The following is a 17,532-nucleotide window of genomic DNA, read 5'->3' on the forward strand; positions in this document are numbered from 1 at the left end:
CTGTTAACTACTATGAAAAACCATTTTGTGGAAAAGAAAAGTTTAGGTGTCTGGTGACAAATAAGGAAAACCCAACTCCGATTCACCTTTTCCTACTGCACTGTTAGCAACATAGATTTTCTGATGACATGTATCTGTGAATTTTCCTTCTTACATCAAGCAACAAATTAATTCTGCAGCAGATACCAGTTGTGTGTTCCCAGATTTAATTCAGTTCTGACACTTGCTACTGGTAGTGTGCGAATCAGTGTCAAAAATTGTTCCCCTGGCCTTTAGAGGCCAATGGAAAGCCTCAGGTGGTATCTCAGTTACTTTTCTCTTGTTGCTGAAACAAAATACCCAACACCCAGAATTAAGAAAGGAAAGGTTCAGCTCACAGTTAGTGGAGGTTTCAGTCATAATCAGCTGGTTCCAAGGCAGGGTGGCACATGGCAGAGGGCAGCAGTTCATGGCAGAAAACAGCAGAACAGCAAGAGCACAAAGGGGGGAGGGGCAGCAGAAAGCAAGCCTGCCTCCCTCCCTTCCTTATATTGCATTCAGACCAACTGCAGGTGTAGCACTTACACTCATATTCCCAGCATTGGATCATGAATTAGTCACAAACTCTAGAAGTTGCCCCATGATTGCATAAGGCTTTGGGGAGACACCTGGACACAAACCATAACAGGTGGTTTTCTAAGTTTCTGACTGGCTGTCGATAGACCAGAGTGCCCACAAGCCCCTCCTTAGGAGGGATTAGTTCACCTGGGTGGTTCACAGAATGTAGGGAGACACCTGAATTTTCCAGTTGATTGTGAAGATATGAAAAGATATTCAGAGTGAGATATGGAGAGGTACTGAGGAGTTTCGGGTCTATCCATGGGGCTTCTATGTCCAGCTCCTGAGGAGCCCTCTAATCACTGTCTTTTGGGGGTTTATGGAATCTTCACTGCACAGGCCTGGTTGCGGCATGGACAGTAGTGTGGGAGGATGATAGGACAAACATATTGTGATCTAATATTGAGCGACTGAGTAGGGAAACACAGCCAGGCCTGTCTGTCTAGATTTTTCTTATCATTTCTGTGCAATATTGCTTTCTCCTAGGTGTGAGAAAGTCCCTCTTATGAAATAAGATTTTATGCCATACTATCAAGCAAGGTAGGTCAAAGAATTTCTTTATGGCCATCTCCAAGACAAGGGGAAGAAGAGTAGGATTTCTATTATCTCCCTTAAGAAAGAAATCCTAGTTTCTGTAGCGTGCCTGGAGGAAATAATTATGAGCTAGGATAAAAACAAAACTCTCACTCCCTCCTCCTTTCTCCCCACACCCCTCTCCTTCTCTTCCATATCCCTGCTTTCCTATGCCTATGTGAGTGTGTATACTAGGTGGTTACAAATGCACATGTATATACAGAGTCTGCTGAAAAATATAAACACACCTCAACAGTTCACTTGTGATAAATATCTGGAAGCTAACAGACACCACTTTGACCATACATTTTTTAGGTAGACTCTGTAATATATATATATATATATATATATATATATATATATATCACAAAATTGAGATGAAAGGTATAGTTGTAGTATAGGTTTATTATTGTGCCTTTAAAAGCATATTATATCCACAGACATCCAAGGAATGGAATATTATTCAGTACTATAAAGACATGAACTATCAAGCCATGAAAAGACATTGAGGGAGGGAGGGAGGGAGGGAGGGAGGGAGAGAGAGAGAGAGAGAGAGAGAGAGAGAGAGAGATCTACATAAAATAAGTCAACCTGAAAGGGCCACATGTTATGATTTAGCTATTGGACATTCTGGAAAAAAACAAAACTTTAAAGCCAGTAAAAAGTCAATGGTTGAAAGAGGATTTTTAGGGCAATGAAATTATTTTGTATGATACTATAATGGAAAGTTTGTGTTATTGCACATTGTCAAAACCTGTGGAGTATAGAACACAAGTGTGAGCCCTAATGTGAAGCTACGGACCCAAAATGATAATGATATGTCAATGTCTGGTCATTAGGAGTAGCAGAAGTACCAGTCTGGTGCAGGCTGTTGGTAGTGGGGAAAGCTTGTAAGGGTGGTAATATGGGAACTCTGTTCTTAGTTTTGCTGTGAACCCAAAACTTATCTGAAAAAAAAAAATCTTTTTACAACAAAAGCATGTCATCCGTTTAGTGTTCTTATTAAAAAGTCAAGAAATGAGATTAACTTAAATGGTATTTAATGGTATTCAGTATATTCTTTTTTTTTTTTTTTTTGGCTCACCAAGCCCACCCAGAGGGCAGGGCTGGTGTGGCATGTGGTGCCAGGGATTGAACTGCAGTCCCCTGCACTTGCCTAAACTTGCCTAAGCAGGCACTTAACATCACTGAGCTATCTCACTTTATGTAATGAGTACATAAAAATGTACTCATTACATTTTTATTTCTAAAGAATTCCTATATCACTCTCGATAAATGTTCAGAAATTTTAATTATTTGGTACATTATGAATTTTAACAGTTCAAATAAAATTGATGTTTAATTTTGCAATTGAAAATGAATATGAAAAATACTTTGATGAGTTTTTTAATATATAAATTGTTAACCTCAGTAATTGTTTCCAAAATGAGGAGAAAAGATAGAACTCATCAAATAGAAAATTTTTAAGTGAATTCAAGTGAGTTAAAAAGATGAAAAAAAAGTTTTGTTTGTGGGACTCCTCTCAAAGTTTCCTAAGTGTTTTAGGGCCCAGTTTTTAGTAAGCAGGCATGACAGTGTCTGTCTTTTGTGACTTGCTGAGCCACCGAGGCTGCTAGGCTGCATCGGGTCAGACCAGCAGCCCCTGCTTGGTGGAAAAAGGCTGTCCAGGGTACCTAGCAGAGCCCTAGGTACTCTGCTAAGGTACAGCAAGGAGAGAAATGGCAGTGTGCATAAGAGAGAAGAGAGTGCTTCAGCTAAGTTTTAAAAATATGAGTGCCATAGATTCTTAATTTTTTTAAAGTTTTTTTATTGGTACATTTTAGATATAGATAATTAAAGAAGTCATCATAGAGAATTTGTACCTGTACAAGATATATCGATTCTTCTTTTTATCCCATTCCCAAGCCTCCCTTCAATCCCTCTCCCACTCTTTAAAGCGTTGTTTCCATATTTCTTTTATCTTTTATTCTTGTTCCTTCCTTCCTTTTCATCCCCTCTTCCCTTGTTCCTGTCCCTTTTGAACATTTTCTTCCCATTTCCCAATACTACTTATATATTTTGGTCCTTATTTACATTTTTTGGTGTGTCACAGCAGAGAAACGACAGTAGTTAAACATATATGTGCCATTTGTCTAACAGAAGAATATGATCTCAGGGTATATCCATTTAGCTAGCAATGTCTCAAGCTTATCCTTCTTTATGGTATAGTACTCCATTGTATTTTTTAAAAAACACACATCTTTATCCATTCACCAGATGATGGGCATTTTAGCTGTTTCTAAGTTTACTATTACAAACTGTCTCTTTATGTAGATGATTATATATAGTCATAATGTTTTAATTCTTTTAGAAGGTATTAAGAAGGGAAATAGCTGGGTCAAATGGAGCCTCTAGTTTCAGTTTCTTGAGGAATCACCACCCTGGTTTCTTTTAGTAATTACATCAGCTTACTCTCCTACCAACACTGGAGATAGGTTCCTTTTCCCCACAGCCCCACCAGCATTTGTTACTGGTTGATTTCTTGATAGTAGCCATTCTTTCTGAGGTGAGATGGAATCTCAGCATTGCATCTTTTGAATGTTAAGCATTTTTTCAAATACTTATTCTATTTCTTCATCTAAAAAGTCTCTTATTTTGCATGCCCATTGTTGGATTGGGTCTTTATATGTGGGAGAGTCTAATTTTTTTTTATTTTTGCATTCTTTACATGTTCTAGATATTAGTCTTTTATCCAAGGAACAACTGATAAAACTTTTTTCCACTCTGGGTTGTGTCTTCACTCTATTAATGGTTTCTTTTTCTGTGCAAAATATTTTTAATAGGGTGTGATTCCAGTTGTTGATTCTTTGTGATATTTCCTGTGCATTTGGGGTTTTGTTCATAAAGTCTTCACCTAAGCCATTGTTTCTAAGAGTTATACTTACTCTTCTTCCAGCAGATTTAATGTTTCTGTTTTAATATTTAGATCTTGATCCATTTCCATTTTAGTTTATTGCATTTGAAAGGTTATGGCTGTAGTTCTAATCTCCACTATGTGGAAATACAGTTTTTCCAGCACCACTATTTTTCTTCCAGTGAAGGTGTTTGGCTTCTTTGTCAAAGGTAAGTCAGCTGAACATGTTTGCCATTGTTTATCCATCTTATCCGTTTCATTGATTCTTAGGGCTGTTTTGTTTTGTTTTAGCAGTACCATGCTGTTTTTCATAGTGACTTTGTAGTATAATTTTAAGTCAGGGATTGTGATGTCCCCTGCCTTGCCTTTGTTGCCCAGAATTACTTTTGTTATGCTAGGTCTCTTATGGTTCCAAATGAATTTTAGCATTCTTTTCTCTAATTCTGTAAGCTAAGCTCTTGGCATCTTGATTAGGATCACATTAAATCTATACAACAATTTTAGAAATTATGGCCATTTTCATTGTATTGGTTCTTCCTACCCAAGAAGAAGTGATAGCTTTCAATATTCTGACATTCTATCTCCTTTTTTTGAGTACTGTGGTTTGCAACATAAAGATCTTAAACTTCCTTCGTTAGAGTGATTCTTAAGTATTTAATTTTTTAGATGCTATTATGAAAAGTGTTGTTTCCTTAATTTATCTTTCAGTGAGTTTATTATTTGTATAAAGAAATGGTATTGAATTTTGAGTATTGACTTTGTATCCAGTTAGCTATTGAATTTGGTTATTAAATCTAGAGGTCTTTGGTAGAGTTTCTGGGGTCTTTTATGTTGAGTACCATGTAATCTAGAAAATAATGATAATTTCATTTCTTCCTATCCTATCATTGTTCTTTTTATTTCTTTCTCTCATCTAATTACTCTGGCTGAAGTTTCTAAAAATATATTGAATAAGAGTGATGATAGTGGACATCAAAATCTTGTTCCTGATTTTAGAGTAAAAACTTCCAGTTTTTGTCCATTCAACATGATTTTGGCTGTTGATTTGTCATAGATGGCTTTTATGAGATTGAGATAAAGATCCACATTTTCTGTAAGGTTTTTGAATGGTCATTGGACTTTGTCAAGTGCTTTTTCTGCATCTATTGAGATAATGATATAGTTTTTGTCCTTGGCTCTGTTAATAGACATTTTGCATTTATTGATTTACATATATTGAACTGGGTCTACATCCTGGCATGAATCCTACTTGGTCATGGTGTATAATCTTGATGATATGCTGTATTCTGTTTGCTTGTATTTACTAAGAATTTTTGCGCCTATAGTCATAAGGGAGATCAGCATGAAGTTCTCTTTTTTGATTGGATTTGTTTGTTTGTTTGTTTGTTTTGGTATCAAGGTAATGCTTCTTCCAGGAATGAATTTGGGAGTATTGTTTCCCTTTCAGTTTTATTAAAGAGTTTGAGAAGTGGTAATATTAAGTCTTTTCTAAATGTCGTGTAGAATTCAGCAGTGACTGTCAGGGCTGTGGATTTTCTTTGTTGGTAGGTTTTTAATTACATGTTTAATTTTATTAACTGATACTGGAGTTTTTTAAGGATTTTTTTTTTCTTGATTTAGTTTTGGTTATTCATATGTATCTAGGCATCTCTCCATTTCTTCTCTGTTCTCCATCTAATTAGAATACATATTCTCAAAGTACATATTGGTGATCTGGATTTCAGCAAGATCTGTTGTGATTTTACTTGTTTCCTTCTTAATTACATGGATTTAATCTTTTCTTCTTTTTTTAAAAGAAGGTTGCATAAGGGTTGTTCAATTTTATTTAGTCTTTCTACCAACAAACTTTTGATTCATTGATTGTATTTTTTTCCTAATCTCAGCTGTGTTAATTTGTGCTCTGATCTTTGTAATTGCCTGCCTCATAGAAGCTTTGGATTTGATTTGTACTTTTTCTAGAAGCTTAAGGTTCAGTATTAGGTTTTTTATTTAAGCTTGTTGTGTTTTTTTATTCAAGAATTCACCCCTAGACTGGCTCTCTGTAGCCATTGTCACCACTACTCCTCCCTTTTGCTCTTGTTTTTTTTGTTGTTTTATGCTGCCATGAACTGCTGCCCTTGCCCATGTGCTATTCTGCCTTGCAGCCAGCAGAGTATGGACTGAAACCTCCACAAACTTTCCCAAGGAAGCATAAAGGCATTTCAAAGGAGAGAAAAAACACCTACTCCAAAATCAGATCCTAATATGAAGTCTTCCTTTGGGAGTTTCTCAAGAACTGTGCTGGATACGGCAATTGTGGTATCCAAACAGGGACCCAGGGTAGAGAGAAACTCATCATACAGGAGGGTCTCACTACTCAGCTTGGACTCAATGACCCTCCTATTTTCAGCCTCCCCAGGTTACAGGTGTGCACCACCATGCCTGGAATCAGTTATGGACTCAGTGTGTCCAGAGCGGGGCCGGCACAGCATTTTTAACCAATTCTAAAAGGAAGATAATTTCAGTTTCTGCTATCATCGGGACGGGGAGGAGAAGCATTCTTATTTCATAAAACTCTTCACGAGTGGTGACAGTCTATTTGCAATTGTGTTCATTCAGATGCTAAATTTCACCCACATGCATTCGACAGACTGCATACCACGAAGTGAAGGGAATGGTGGGTATAAGGCCTGTGTATGCTAATTATTTATTGATCTTTAAAATACAGTGTATTTGAATCCATATTAGAACAAAGGCCAGAATGTGTTGAGAGCTCATAGTAATCACACTGAGATCGACACAGAGGAGAACACACCCTTAGCATATGGCAGTGCTTAAGTCCTCTTGCTGGAACCCTAAGACTTCCTTTTGCTTCAATCTTCTTAAATATATAGATGTTTAAAAATTAGTGGTTTCTAGTCTCACAACAAATCCTGATTTAAGAAGCTTCCTTTTAAATATTAATTGGCATCTTAGCTGCTCCACTGAACCTTATTCCTGGTGTTTAAAATTTATACATTTATTAAGATATGCAGAGTCACTTAAAAGCCGTGGTCTAAGTTTTAAAAATAAGCTGAAGTTCCATCACTGTGAAGATGTCTTTGATTTTTCCATGTTTTGCAATGGAAATCCTATTTGTTTTAAACAAAGTTGTCTTTATATTGTCAATGAAATAAACAGTGCTGCCCAGAAAAAAAAAAAAAAAAAGAATTCACCCCTGTAAATTTCTCTTATAAGGCCTTCATTGCCTCATATAAGTTCCAGTTCTTTTACGTGCATTATCATTTAATTATAGAAACTGCCTTATTTCTTCTTTAATTTTATCTGTGTCCCATTGGTTGTTCACGAGGATGTTATTTAATTTCCATGTGTTTATGAAGTTTTTGTGGTTCTTTTCCCATTGTATCATGGTTTGACAATATATATGGGATAATTTCAGTTCCTTTGCATTTACTTAAGTATGTTTTATGACCTATAATGTGATCTACTTTGGAGATGTCATGTATGTAGCTAAGAAGAATATATATTCTATTATTATGCAGTCAAATACTCTGTGGACATTGGCTAAGTCTATTTCTTCACAAATTTGATTCAGTCCTCATATTTTCTTTGTAGATTTTTTTTGTGATCTAGTTATTCTGTCTAATTGGGATGGTGGGGTATTGAGATCCCCCATTACAGTTGCATTAGTGCATATTTGATTTTATATGTCTGTTAATATTTGTTTTATATAGTTTGGTGCACTGATATTTGGTACATATATATTTATGATTGTTACGTGTTTCTCTTGGATTGTTTTCTTTTAGGATGTAGTGACCTTCATCTTTCTTAACCAGTCTTGGCTGGAAGTCACTTTGTCTGCAAATAGAATAGCTACTCCTGCCTTTTTCCATGTTCCTGTCACATGGCACATTGTTTTTCATCTTTTATGACTGTCTGTGTATAACTTCCTTTTTCAATTGAATATGCTTCTTGTATGTAGCATATTGTTAGATCTTCCTTCTTGATCCATCCTGCCAGTATCTTTTGATTAATGGATTGAGACTATTTACATTGATGGTTATAACTGAGATGTATTGACTTATCCTTATGATGTTATGTTCCTTGTATTGCTCCACCACCCTGCGCACCATTACTTACCTTGCCTGGTGGATTCAGTCTAATGGGGTTCATGGAATTGCAGTCCTCATTCTCTCTGTCTAGAATGTCCTTCAGCACATTTTGGAGTGCTGGTTTGGTGGCCATGAATTACTTCAGGTGTTCTTTGTCATGAAATTATCGTATTTCTCTATAAATTTTGAAAGATCATTTTGTGGGATACATCAATCTGGGCTGAAGGTTGCTTTCTTTTAGGGCTTGAAATACTTCATTGAAGCTCTCCTTGACTTATGGGTTTGTGTTGAGAACTATGCTGTAATTCTGATGGGCTTTCCTGTGTGTTTTGTTTCTTTTCCCTAAAAGTTTTTAGAGTTTTTCTGTTCTTGTTTATTTATTTTTTTAATTTATTTATTTATTTATGTGTGTGTGTGTGCGTGTGTGTGTGTGTGTGTGTGTGGCCAGTTCAGCCCACCAGGGGGCGTGACTGGCTGGCATGTGGTGCTGGGGGATTGAACCGCGGTCCCTGTGCTTTGCTAAGCTTGTTCTAAGTAGGTGCTTTAGACCACTGAGCCATCTCACCAGCCCCTCTGTTCTTGTTTAGAATTTCTAGATTCCTGATATATTTTCCTTGGTGTAGATTTTTTTATTATGGCTCATTTGAGTTCTATATACCTCACTTATGTATATGTTCAATTTTTCCATGCTTGGGAAGTTTTCAGCTATTGCTTCTGTGCGCAGGGTTTGTTTTGTTTTTTTTAAATATCATTTGTGTTATCTCCTGCTTTTTTTATTCACACCATTCAATCTCACATTATTCTTTGCATCATCTAGCAGCTGTTAGATTGATTTTTTTTGTGGTCCCTTGCTATTTTTTAAGAAATCTTTCTTTTTATGATCACTAACCACAATCTTCTTTTATATCTGACATTCTGTCCTCACACTGGATCATCCTGCTGCATATGCTTTCAAGGGAAATTTTAATCTCCTGGATAATTGTTTGAATCTGCTTTATGGATTCCATTTCTTTCCTGAGTTGGGTGTACATGATTTCCATCATTTTCCTAAGTTCATCCATTTTTTAAAACTGTATCTCCTCTAGAGTCAGTATGTCTTTCATTATGGTCACCATCTGTGTAGTTATCTGGGAAATTACTTCTGATCTGATTTTTTTCTAGAGTCTCATTAGCTTTCTTATTCCAACTGTTACCACTTGAAAGAGTACAGGTGTGTGGCTTCTGAGTGTTCCACCTTACTGCCTCCTGGGGTTTTCTTTTGTGAGCTGGATGTCGGGTTTCTTCCTACTTCCATTTCTTCTGGGAAGACACACAGTCAGGATGGTGCTGGTTGTTACCTGAGAGTGATTTAGTAAAGGACACCTTTCACTTTCAGTTGTTTTCTGTATAATTTGTGGGAGTTTTCCTATTAAAACCGTTCCCTTCACTGAGCATTCATTCCTTTAAAACTATACATATTAAGATAATTCAAATAAAAAAGAATAGCAAGTAAACATTGGGAAAACATTGAGGATATAAGATAAAAAATTTCAAGGTAAAATAAGTAATTTTGAACTGAATAAAAAAATTACATAGAAAAGTTTATATTTGCAGAGATGGTTTATGTTTTCTTAAACTTTGTTATTATGTAGACAGACTGATTGATTTTGCTTTTCAAGTGAAAAGCTGAATCAGCTGTGTTCACCCTAAATGGCCACTTAAAATCCAGTAAGGAAATGAACACTGTCTACTTTAGAAGAGTGCATGAGCTCATTTTTAAAGAAACTTCTCCAAACCTGTGGTTTGTTTTCATCCCTTATGGCGATAATAATAATGGGATGCAAAATGGCTTCCTATTGTAACTTCCAGTAAAATTTTTAAATTAGTAATCATTTTACATTGTACTTTGTTCTTGCTACTCACATATTGGACTCAGGACTTCATACTTGCCAAGCAGGTTCTGTACTGCTGAGCTACATCTCCAGCCCTACTATATGCATTTGATAATAAATATAGATATTAGTCCTGTTACCACAAGTGGAAACCCCTCTAAAGTTATTCTGGTCCATTTGTCTATCCTAACAGATGTCCATCTTTCAATTTTTAATTTCTTCATATTAAAATAAAGCAAAATAAAACCCTAGACCATCCAGTAGTACTGTGCTTCATATTGGTTATCAGTATGAACACATTACTGATTTATCTATGTATGTAAGCAGGATGATTTGGACAAACTGTACTGTGCATTTTTGCTGGTCTGTGGAAAGAATCAGTTAATGCTTTAATTTGTTTTGTCTCCTTTTTTCAATTGTTTGTGCTTTTTCTCTTAATTTCTTCTTCTTCTTTTTTTTTTTTTTTTTTTTTTGTGGAACTGGAGATTGAACTCAGGGCCTTGTGCTTGCCAGGGAAGCGCTTATTCTACTGAGCCATTTCCCCAGCCCTCTTAATTTCTTATACATTTCTTTCTTCTTCCAATTTTACATGCTCTGGTAATATGAATAACTGGTTTGAAGACAACACTATCTATTCAGCAAATACTGTGAAATTCATATTACTTTGTTACTTCGTTAAGTGAAATTCTGTATCATTTGTAATTTTTTGTTTTGATTCTAATTTGTACTCTCTAAAAAATTTATATAAAATTTTTTAAAAGAATATATTACCTTGGGCATCCCTAAACTGATATAGAGAACTTAAATCTATGTTATTTGTATTAATATATTTAGATTAAAAGTAGAATAATTTACAGTTATTATTGGAATATACTTGCAAATCAGAAGTACTTTAAATATGAAAATTTAAAATATTTGATGATATTCATTTATTTATTAGCCTGTGATGATTCAGCACTTACTTGCTCTAGGAAAGCGGTAGATTCACCACACTTTCTTCTTTTTATGGAATATATTCAGAGATGCAGGTTTTAATAATGAAAGATAGTAAGATCAGGAACTTATTCTGAGCCAGGTAATGCTCTAAGTATTTTACCAATATTAGCTCATTCCAGCCCCCTTCAACAACCATAAGTACTTATTACTGTTCACAGTTTACAGATGAAAATATCAAAGCACACAGATAATTTAAGTGATTTGACCAAGTTACAGAATTAGTAAGTATAGAAGTTGGCAATGAGGTGATTGTTTCTCGACCATGTACAACACAACCTATACATGCATGTTTTGCTTTTTCATCTTGTAGAAATTCTACTCCATAAACAACTCAAGAGCCATTTCCAATCCTTCATTAACACCCTGGCTGCACTGCATAGTACACTATACTATAGCAAGTCTTTTCAGAAAGAAAAGAGTTTAATTACTATTTAAGACAAGATTTTTATTTTTTCATTAATTTTCTCAGTACATTTTAGATAAAGATAATATTCGTCATATGGTACATGATATATCTTGAGTCTACTTTTTTTTTTTCCTTTTTCTCTCCTCTTTTCAGCCCCTTTTCCTCTTCTTGTTTACAAAAGCTTTGTTTCCCTTTGCCTTTCTATGCTCTTTTTTCCTTTTCCATTCCTTTATTTGCCATTTCTATTTCTTCATCTGAGAAGAGTCTTTCATTTTAGATGCCTATTTTTGAATTGAGTCTTAATATGTGGGGGAGTCTGATTTTTTTTTTTTTTCATTCATTGTATACCCTAAATAGTAGTCTTTTATTTGAGGAACAGCTGGTAAAACTTTTTTCCCACTCTGGGCTGTCTTTTCACTCTGTTAATGGTTTCTCTTGCTGTGTAAAAGCTTTTAATAAGATGAGCTCCTACTTGTTGATTCTTCGAGATATTTCCTGTGCAATTTGGGTTTTGTTCAAAAAGTCTTTGCCTGCACTGTTGTCTTTAAGAGTTATACTTATTCTGTCTTGCAGCAGATTTAGTGATGAAATATTTGACTACTTATACTATGCAGGGATCTGATTGGGAAATAGTGTCTCTCAGAATTACATAGACCTCTATCATTCAAGACTAAGGGCCTTTCATTTTGGTCCTTTTACCTGATGTCCTTCACTGTCATGAAGAACTTTTAGAACGCATTTCTCCCCCTTCCACTAGTCACAACCCCAAAACAGTGCTAAACCTGAACTGATATCTTCGTCCTAACCACTTCCATGTATACAAATCTTTCAAATAAAAGAGTTGCATAGAGTCCTGATATTTGGCAGTCAAGTGATTTAGGGCCATGTTCTACAGAGCACTTCTTCCTGTAGAAACTACCCCCACTTCGTACAGCTGTGACATCTCTGAGGGCTGTTGAGCAGTACTCAAAGGACTTATTCCCAAATCTTGTGGACTTAACCCATCATATGAATGACCCTCAGAAGGGCTCGTTGGCATCTTATACTTTATAGCCAAGGGAACTGGGGTAGTTGATGGTCACTGATACCTTCTGGAGGTCAAAGTGACCCAGACGCTTTTGACTTTCTGAGCAGCACCATGGCAGTAGGCAAGAACAAGCGCCTTATGAAAGGCAACAAAAAGGGAGCCAAGAAGAAAGTGGTTGATCCATTTTCTAAAAAATACTGGTATGATATGAAGGCACTAACTATGTTCAACATAAGTATTGGAAAAACACTCATCACCAGAACTCAAGGAACTGAAATTGCATCTGATGGGCTCAAGGTCGTGTGTTTGAAGTGAGCTTTGCTGATCTGCAGAATGACGACGTTGCCTTTAGAAAATTAAAGCAGTGGTGTCCCAAATTTTCTGATCAGGGAGATCATGGGGCCACAGAGGAAAGTGATTGACAGTGTAGAGTGTGCCTAAGGAGAGTCAATGGAGAGAAAACATTCTCTCAGGCTTTCACAGAGAGCAAATTGGTCAAGCAAAGGCTGTGATTCATCCACATGGCTGACACTGACAAAGGATCTACAAAGTGCTGTACAGGGCTTCAGGGTAAATCCTAAGGGGATTTGACTGACTTTGTCAGATACAAAAGTTACATTTTTATTACATAGGTCTTGCTTTATCTTAATCATCCAGCAGAAAAGTATAAAAATGAGGTATAAAAACTAAAGCCATATTAATATGCTGATCTGTAAAAGGCTCAAGTCAACAACTTCTGACATTGCCAGTTCTGTAGATAACTCACTGCTATTATGAACTCCTGGACTATATTGGATTATTTTGCTGAATTCATTCACCTACAATATTTGAATGGCAATGGAATACCTATCTTTGACAAAACTAAACAAAAAAGGGGGATATAAATGAAGGACCATTTTGTAGTGAAAAAAACATATGTATAATCTGTATACAAAATAGGATATACAGCTACTTTTTCTTAGTTCAATGAGAAGAAAGATTTGTACTAATAGTATTTAGAGAAGATATGTCTGCATCTTGTACTCTGAATAACTACTATGAAGACAACAATATGCAGTGTATTAATTATTGTAACTACCGTACTAACCTGTTTTGAAACTGTCTCATTGGTATTTCTTTTTCAATAAAATTAATTTTAAAAAGTAAATAAAAAAGGTGAATGTATGCAAAGCAAAAAAAAAAAAAAATCAAGCTGATTACTGAAGATATTCAGGGCAAGAACTGCCTGACTAACTTCCATGGCATGGATCTCACCCATGGCAAAATGTGTTCCATGGTCAAAAAATGGCAGACCGTGATTGAAGCTCATGTTAATGTCAACATTATCTATGGTTATTTGCTTCATTTTTTCTGTTCTGACTTTACTAAAAAATGCAACAGTCAGATACAGAAGACCTCTTACACTCAGGACCAACAGGTCTGCGAGATCCGGAAGATGATGGAAATCATGACCCGAGAAGTGCAGACAAATAACTTGAAGGAAGTGGTCAATAAACTGATTGTCTAGAATGTTTGTCTGTGATAGCATCTCATTGTGTTGTTGAGACTGAACTTTAACTTACTATTCAGTTACTTAAACAGTTTTACATTTGATTAATACATAATCATTGTACAGATTTGTGAGGTACAGTACTTCAGTACATGTCTAGAAAGTGAACTGGTCAGACTAATTAATGCTTGTATTTCCCTATCATTACTTTGTATTTGGAACTTTTAAGCTTCTCTTCTAGTTATTCATAGAAGACATAAAATGTTATCGTGCACAGTGGTCACTCCAATCTGTTGTAAGACTCAAAAATTTATGCTTGTTCCTACCTGACTATATTTTGATACCCATTATCCAAGCTCACTCTATTCTCTCTGTCTCTCATTCTTCCCAACTTCTAGTAATGAGCATTCTACATCCAAGTCAACATTCTTAGCCCCACATATGAGAGAATATGCAGTATTTATCTTTGTTTCTGACCTACTTCACTTAACATCATATTCTTTGGTTTCTTTGTACCAAATGACACATCATCTTTTCTTTATTCATCTTTTAAAGGACTGCTAAGTTGATTCCACATCTTAGCTGTTGTGAGTAATGTTGCAATAAAAATGAACTTGGGTGTATAGGTATCCCTTTGGAATGTTGATTCCATTTACTTTATATATATAATCAAAAGGAGGATCATTTTTATATCTAAGTTTTTGAGGGACTTTCAAAGTATTCTCCATAATAGCTGTACCAATTTATATTCCCACCAATAGTCTATAAAAGTCTCTTTTCTTGACATTCTAAAAAACCAAACATCAGTATTTCCTTTGTTTTGTTTTGAAAGCCATTTTGAGATAATTGATAAATCATTATTTTATTAATTGATTACACTTGATTAATATATTATCATTTCTCTGACCATTACACGTTGTGTACATATTCTGTAATGCACTGAGCCTCACAAATCTGTGTAATGATTATGTATTAATCAAGTGTAATCAACTAATAAGACGATGGTTTATCATCTACCTCAGAATAGCTAGTACTTTTTAGGTTTAACTGATACATTAAAAATACTAAAATGTTGCCATATTAATGGATGACCATGTGATGTATCAGTAGATATAGATGTGTGATGTTTAAATCAGATAAACCATAACTTTCTTTGAACAATGATGTATGTGTATGTGTATGTGTTTTGCTGGACTTGAACTCAGAGCTTTGCATAAGCTAAGCAAATGGTCTATCCCTGAACTATATCACCAGCCCTGATCATTTCTCTCTCTTTTTTTTTTCTGATCATTTCTTTATGATAAAAACATTCAGAAGATTTAGTTTAAGTCAATATATAGATTAAAATTATATATTCATTTAAATATTTTCTGTATTTGCTTTTTGGGTTATCATATTTTTCTTTTTTTGGTTTCCTATTTTTCTTTTTTTTCCATAATTTTATTGAGAAACAGATAGCAATGAGGCAGTTTCAAGTCAAATTGGTAGGGCAGTTTCAATAATTAACACATTGCATACATTCTTCCTAGTGATTAATTGCTATACAAGATGCAGACATGATATTCTATTTACAAACGCCATTAGAACAAATCCCTCTGTTCATTAAGAGAATGTAACTATATATCTATCCTAACCACTTTGAATACACAGATACAAAATGGACATTCATCTGTATCCCCTTTTTTTGTTAAGTTCCGTTATTTGAATATTATAGGTGTGTAAACTCAGCAAAATATTCTAGAAGAGTCCAGTAGCCCATAATAGTATTGGGTCTTCCACTTAACTGGCAATGTCAGAAATTGTTGACCTGAGTCCCCTACATATTTTTCTATGTACGTATTACCTTAATATCTTTTGAAGAAAATCAGTCAAATGTTTGTGAAGCATTTTAAGTCACAGCTAAAATCTAGAATAAGAATTACTCATAATACCTCAGTAACTTATAAAAAAATGCAGATAAAAGTAATAGCTAATGGCTATGCCTATACATACATAGCTAGTACTTAGTAAAGAGTGACTGCAAGTAGTAGTCATTGTCGTCAGTGAATTGTATGTGTACTTGGCAGGGGAAGATAATTATATTCTATGCCATACACCCTTAAATTTAAAGTGGTTTCATGTGAAGTGGAGTTAATTTCAAATTAATCTAAGCATTTCTCACTGTGTATTCATGTGCAGGGATATGATACACAGTTATGACTTAATCTCAGATCATTGCAGATTACCAGAGCACTCTCATGGTTTCCATTCTTTCAAGCATGTTATTGCTAAAGTTTTATGGTTTCCTTTTTCCTGTCTTTTCTAAATTACCTTTTAAAATTTGACACACTTTTTTTATTTGAGGGCCATTTTTAATGATTAAAAGTTTGTTAATTCAAAAGGAATTGTATATAGAGTAAGACAGCTGGTAGGAGTCTCAGGCACTGGATACTTGGCCAGTTCCCAAGGAAAGTGACTTGCTACACAGCTATGCCGGAATGGATCCAACTGACATTGTACTTCAACTCTCAGACCATCCCTTTTGGGGTGTGGGTACATCCCATTGCTTCTGAATATTTAAAACACAAATGCAGTTTGAGAGAAATAGATTATATCTCTCCTCTCCTATAACCTATTTAGTGTTTAATAGTGATGAATAAGGGATTATTTCTCTTTTTCTGGGATTGTTTCATTTAACTCATGCTTTGTGATAATATCATGTTTGTTAAAATTTATGTGTGATGACACCAATATCTGACAAATTCTTAGGGTCATTTTTATTCCTAGGACAACACTTATATCCAAAAATATATTTTATTGTTTAAAGAATTATTTATTTATATTGGCCTTCTTGAATTTTAGCCCATGTGATCTTTTCTCTCTCTCTACAATACTTTGTAATTGTCAGTCTCATGCTAATGCACCCAAGCTCCAGGGACCCTTATAGATAGTTTCTTGTAAATCTGCAATTGCCTGAGATGAACATACAGTTTTTTAAAAGTTCACTGGGCAGTGCTTTTGTTCTTTGATATCTGTCTTTTTTGAGCAGTTTTTGTTCTCTGTGTTCATCTCAATTATTATTTAGACTCTTATAAAATATTCATTGATCTTAAAAATCCATAGTTTGCATAGAAAATATTTTTATCACTAAAGGATAAACATAGTACTTTGATCTTTTTATTACAGTTTTCTTTTACTTTGAAGAATAAAAACAAAAGCAAGGAAAGCAAAAACAAATACAGAAACAGGGTAACATGCAATAATACATATATTACAGACTTTCAAAACAAGAATAGCTGATTAACAATGAATGATATGTTATCTATTTTTTATCAATAAATCTGTTGCTCAGATTAACAGATACAGTTATGCAAGATGGGACATATGATTGAATATTACTGCATGCTTTCAAGAAATCTTAAATTTTTGTTCTTGTCTTTTTCTTTTATTACCTTTTTCTAAGAAACTTACTTTAAAGAGAATATAGTAATAATTGACATGATGTTAGATTTTTTCATTAAATTTCTGACTGTGATATCCCATTTGCTTGGGCTGTGTTTACATACTTACATACCAACAAAAGACAAAGCTTTTGGTGGAGGAAAACAAG

General features: G+C 34.8%; 1 protein-coding gene and 1 pseudogene across 3 annotated transcripts in view; both read left to right on the forward strand.

Moving 5' to 3' along the window:
* The window catches only part of Wdr7 (WD repeat domain 7), a 438,292-nt gene that overhangs the window by 345,325 nt on the left and 75,435 nt on the right, over window positions 1-17,532 (forward strand). The window lies entirely within an intron of this gene.
* LOC105742014 lies at window positions 12,566-12,769 on the forward strand (annotated as a pseudogene).

This window comes from Octodon degus, unplaced genomic scaffold (genome assembly GCF_000260255.1).
Source record: "Octodon degus isolate 3935 unplaced genomic scaffold, OctDeg1.0 scaffold00003, whole genome shotgun sequence".
Classification (NCBI taxonomy): domain Eukaryota; kingdom Metazoa; phylum Chordata; class Mammalia; order Rodentia; family Octodontidae; genus Octodon; species Octodon degus.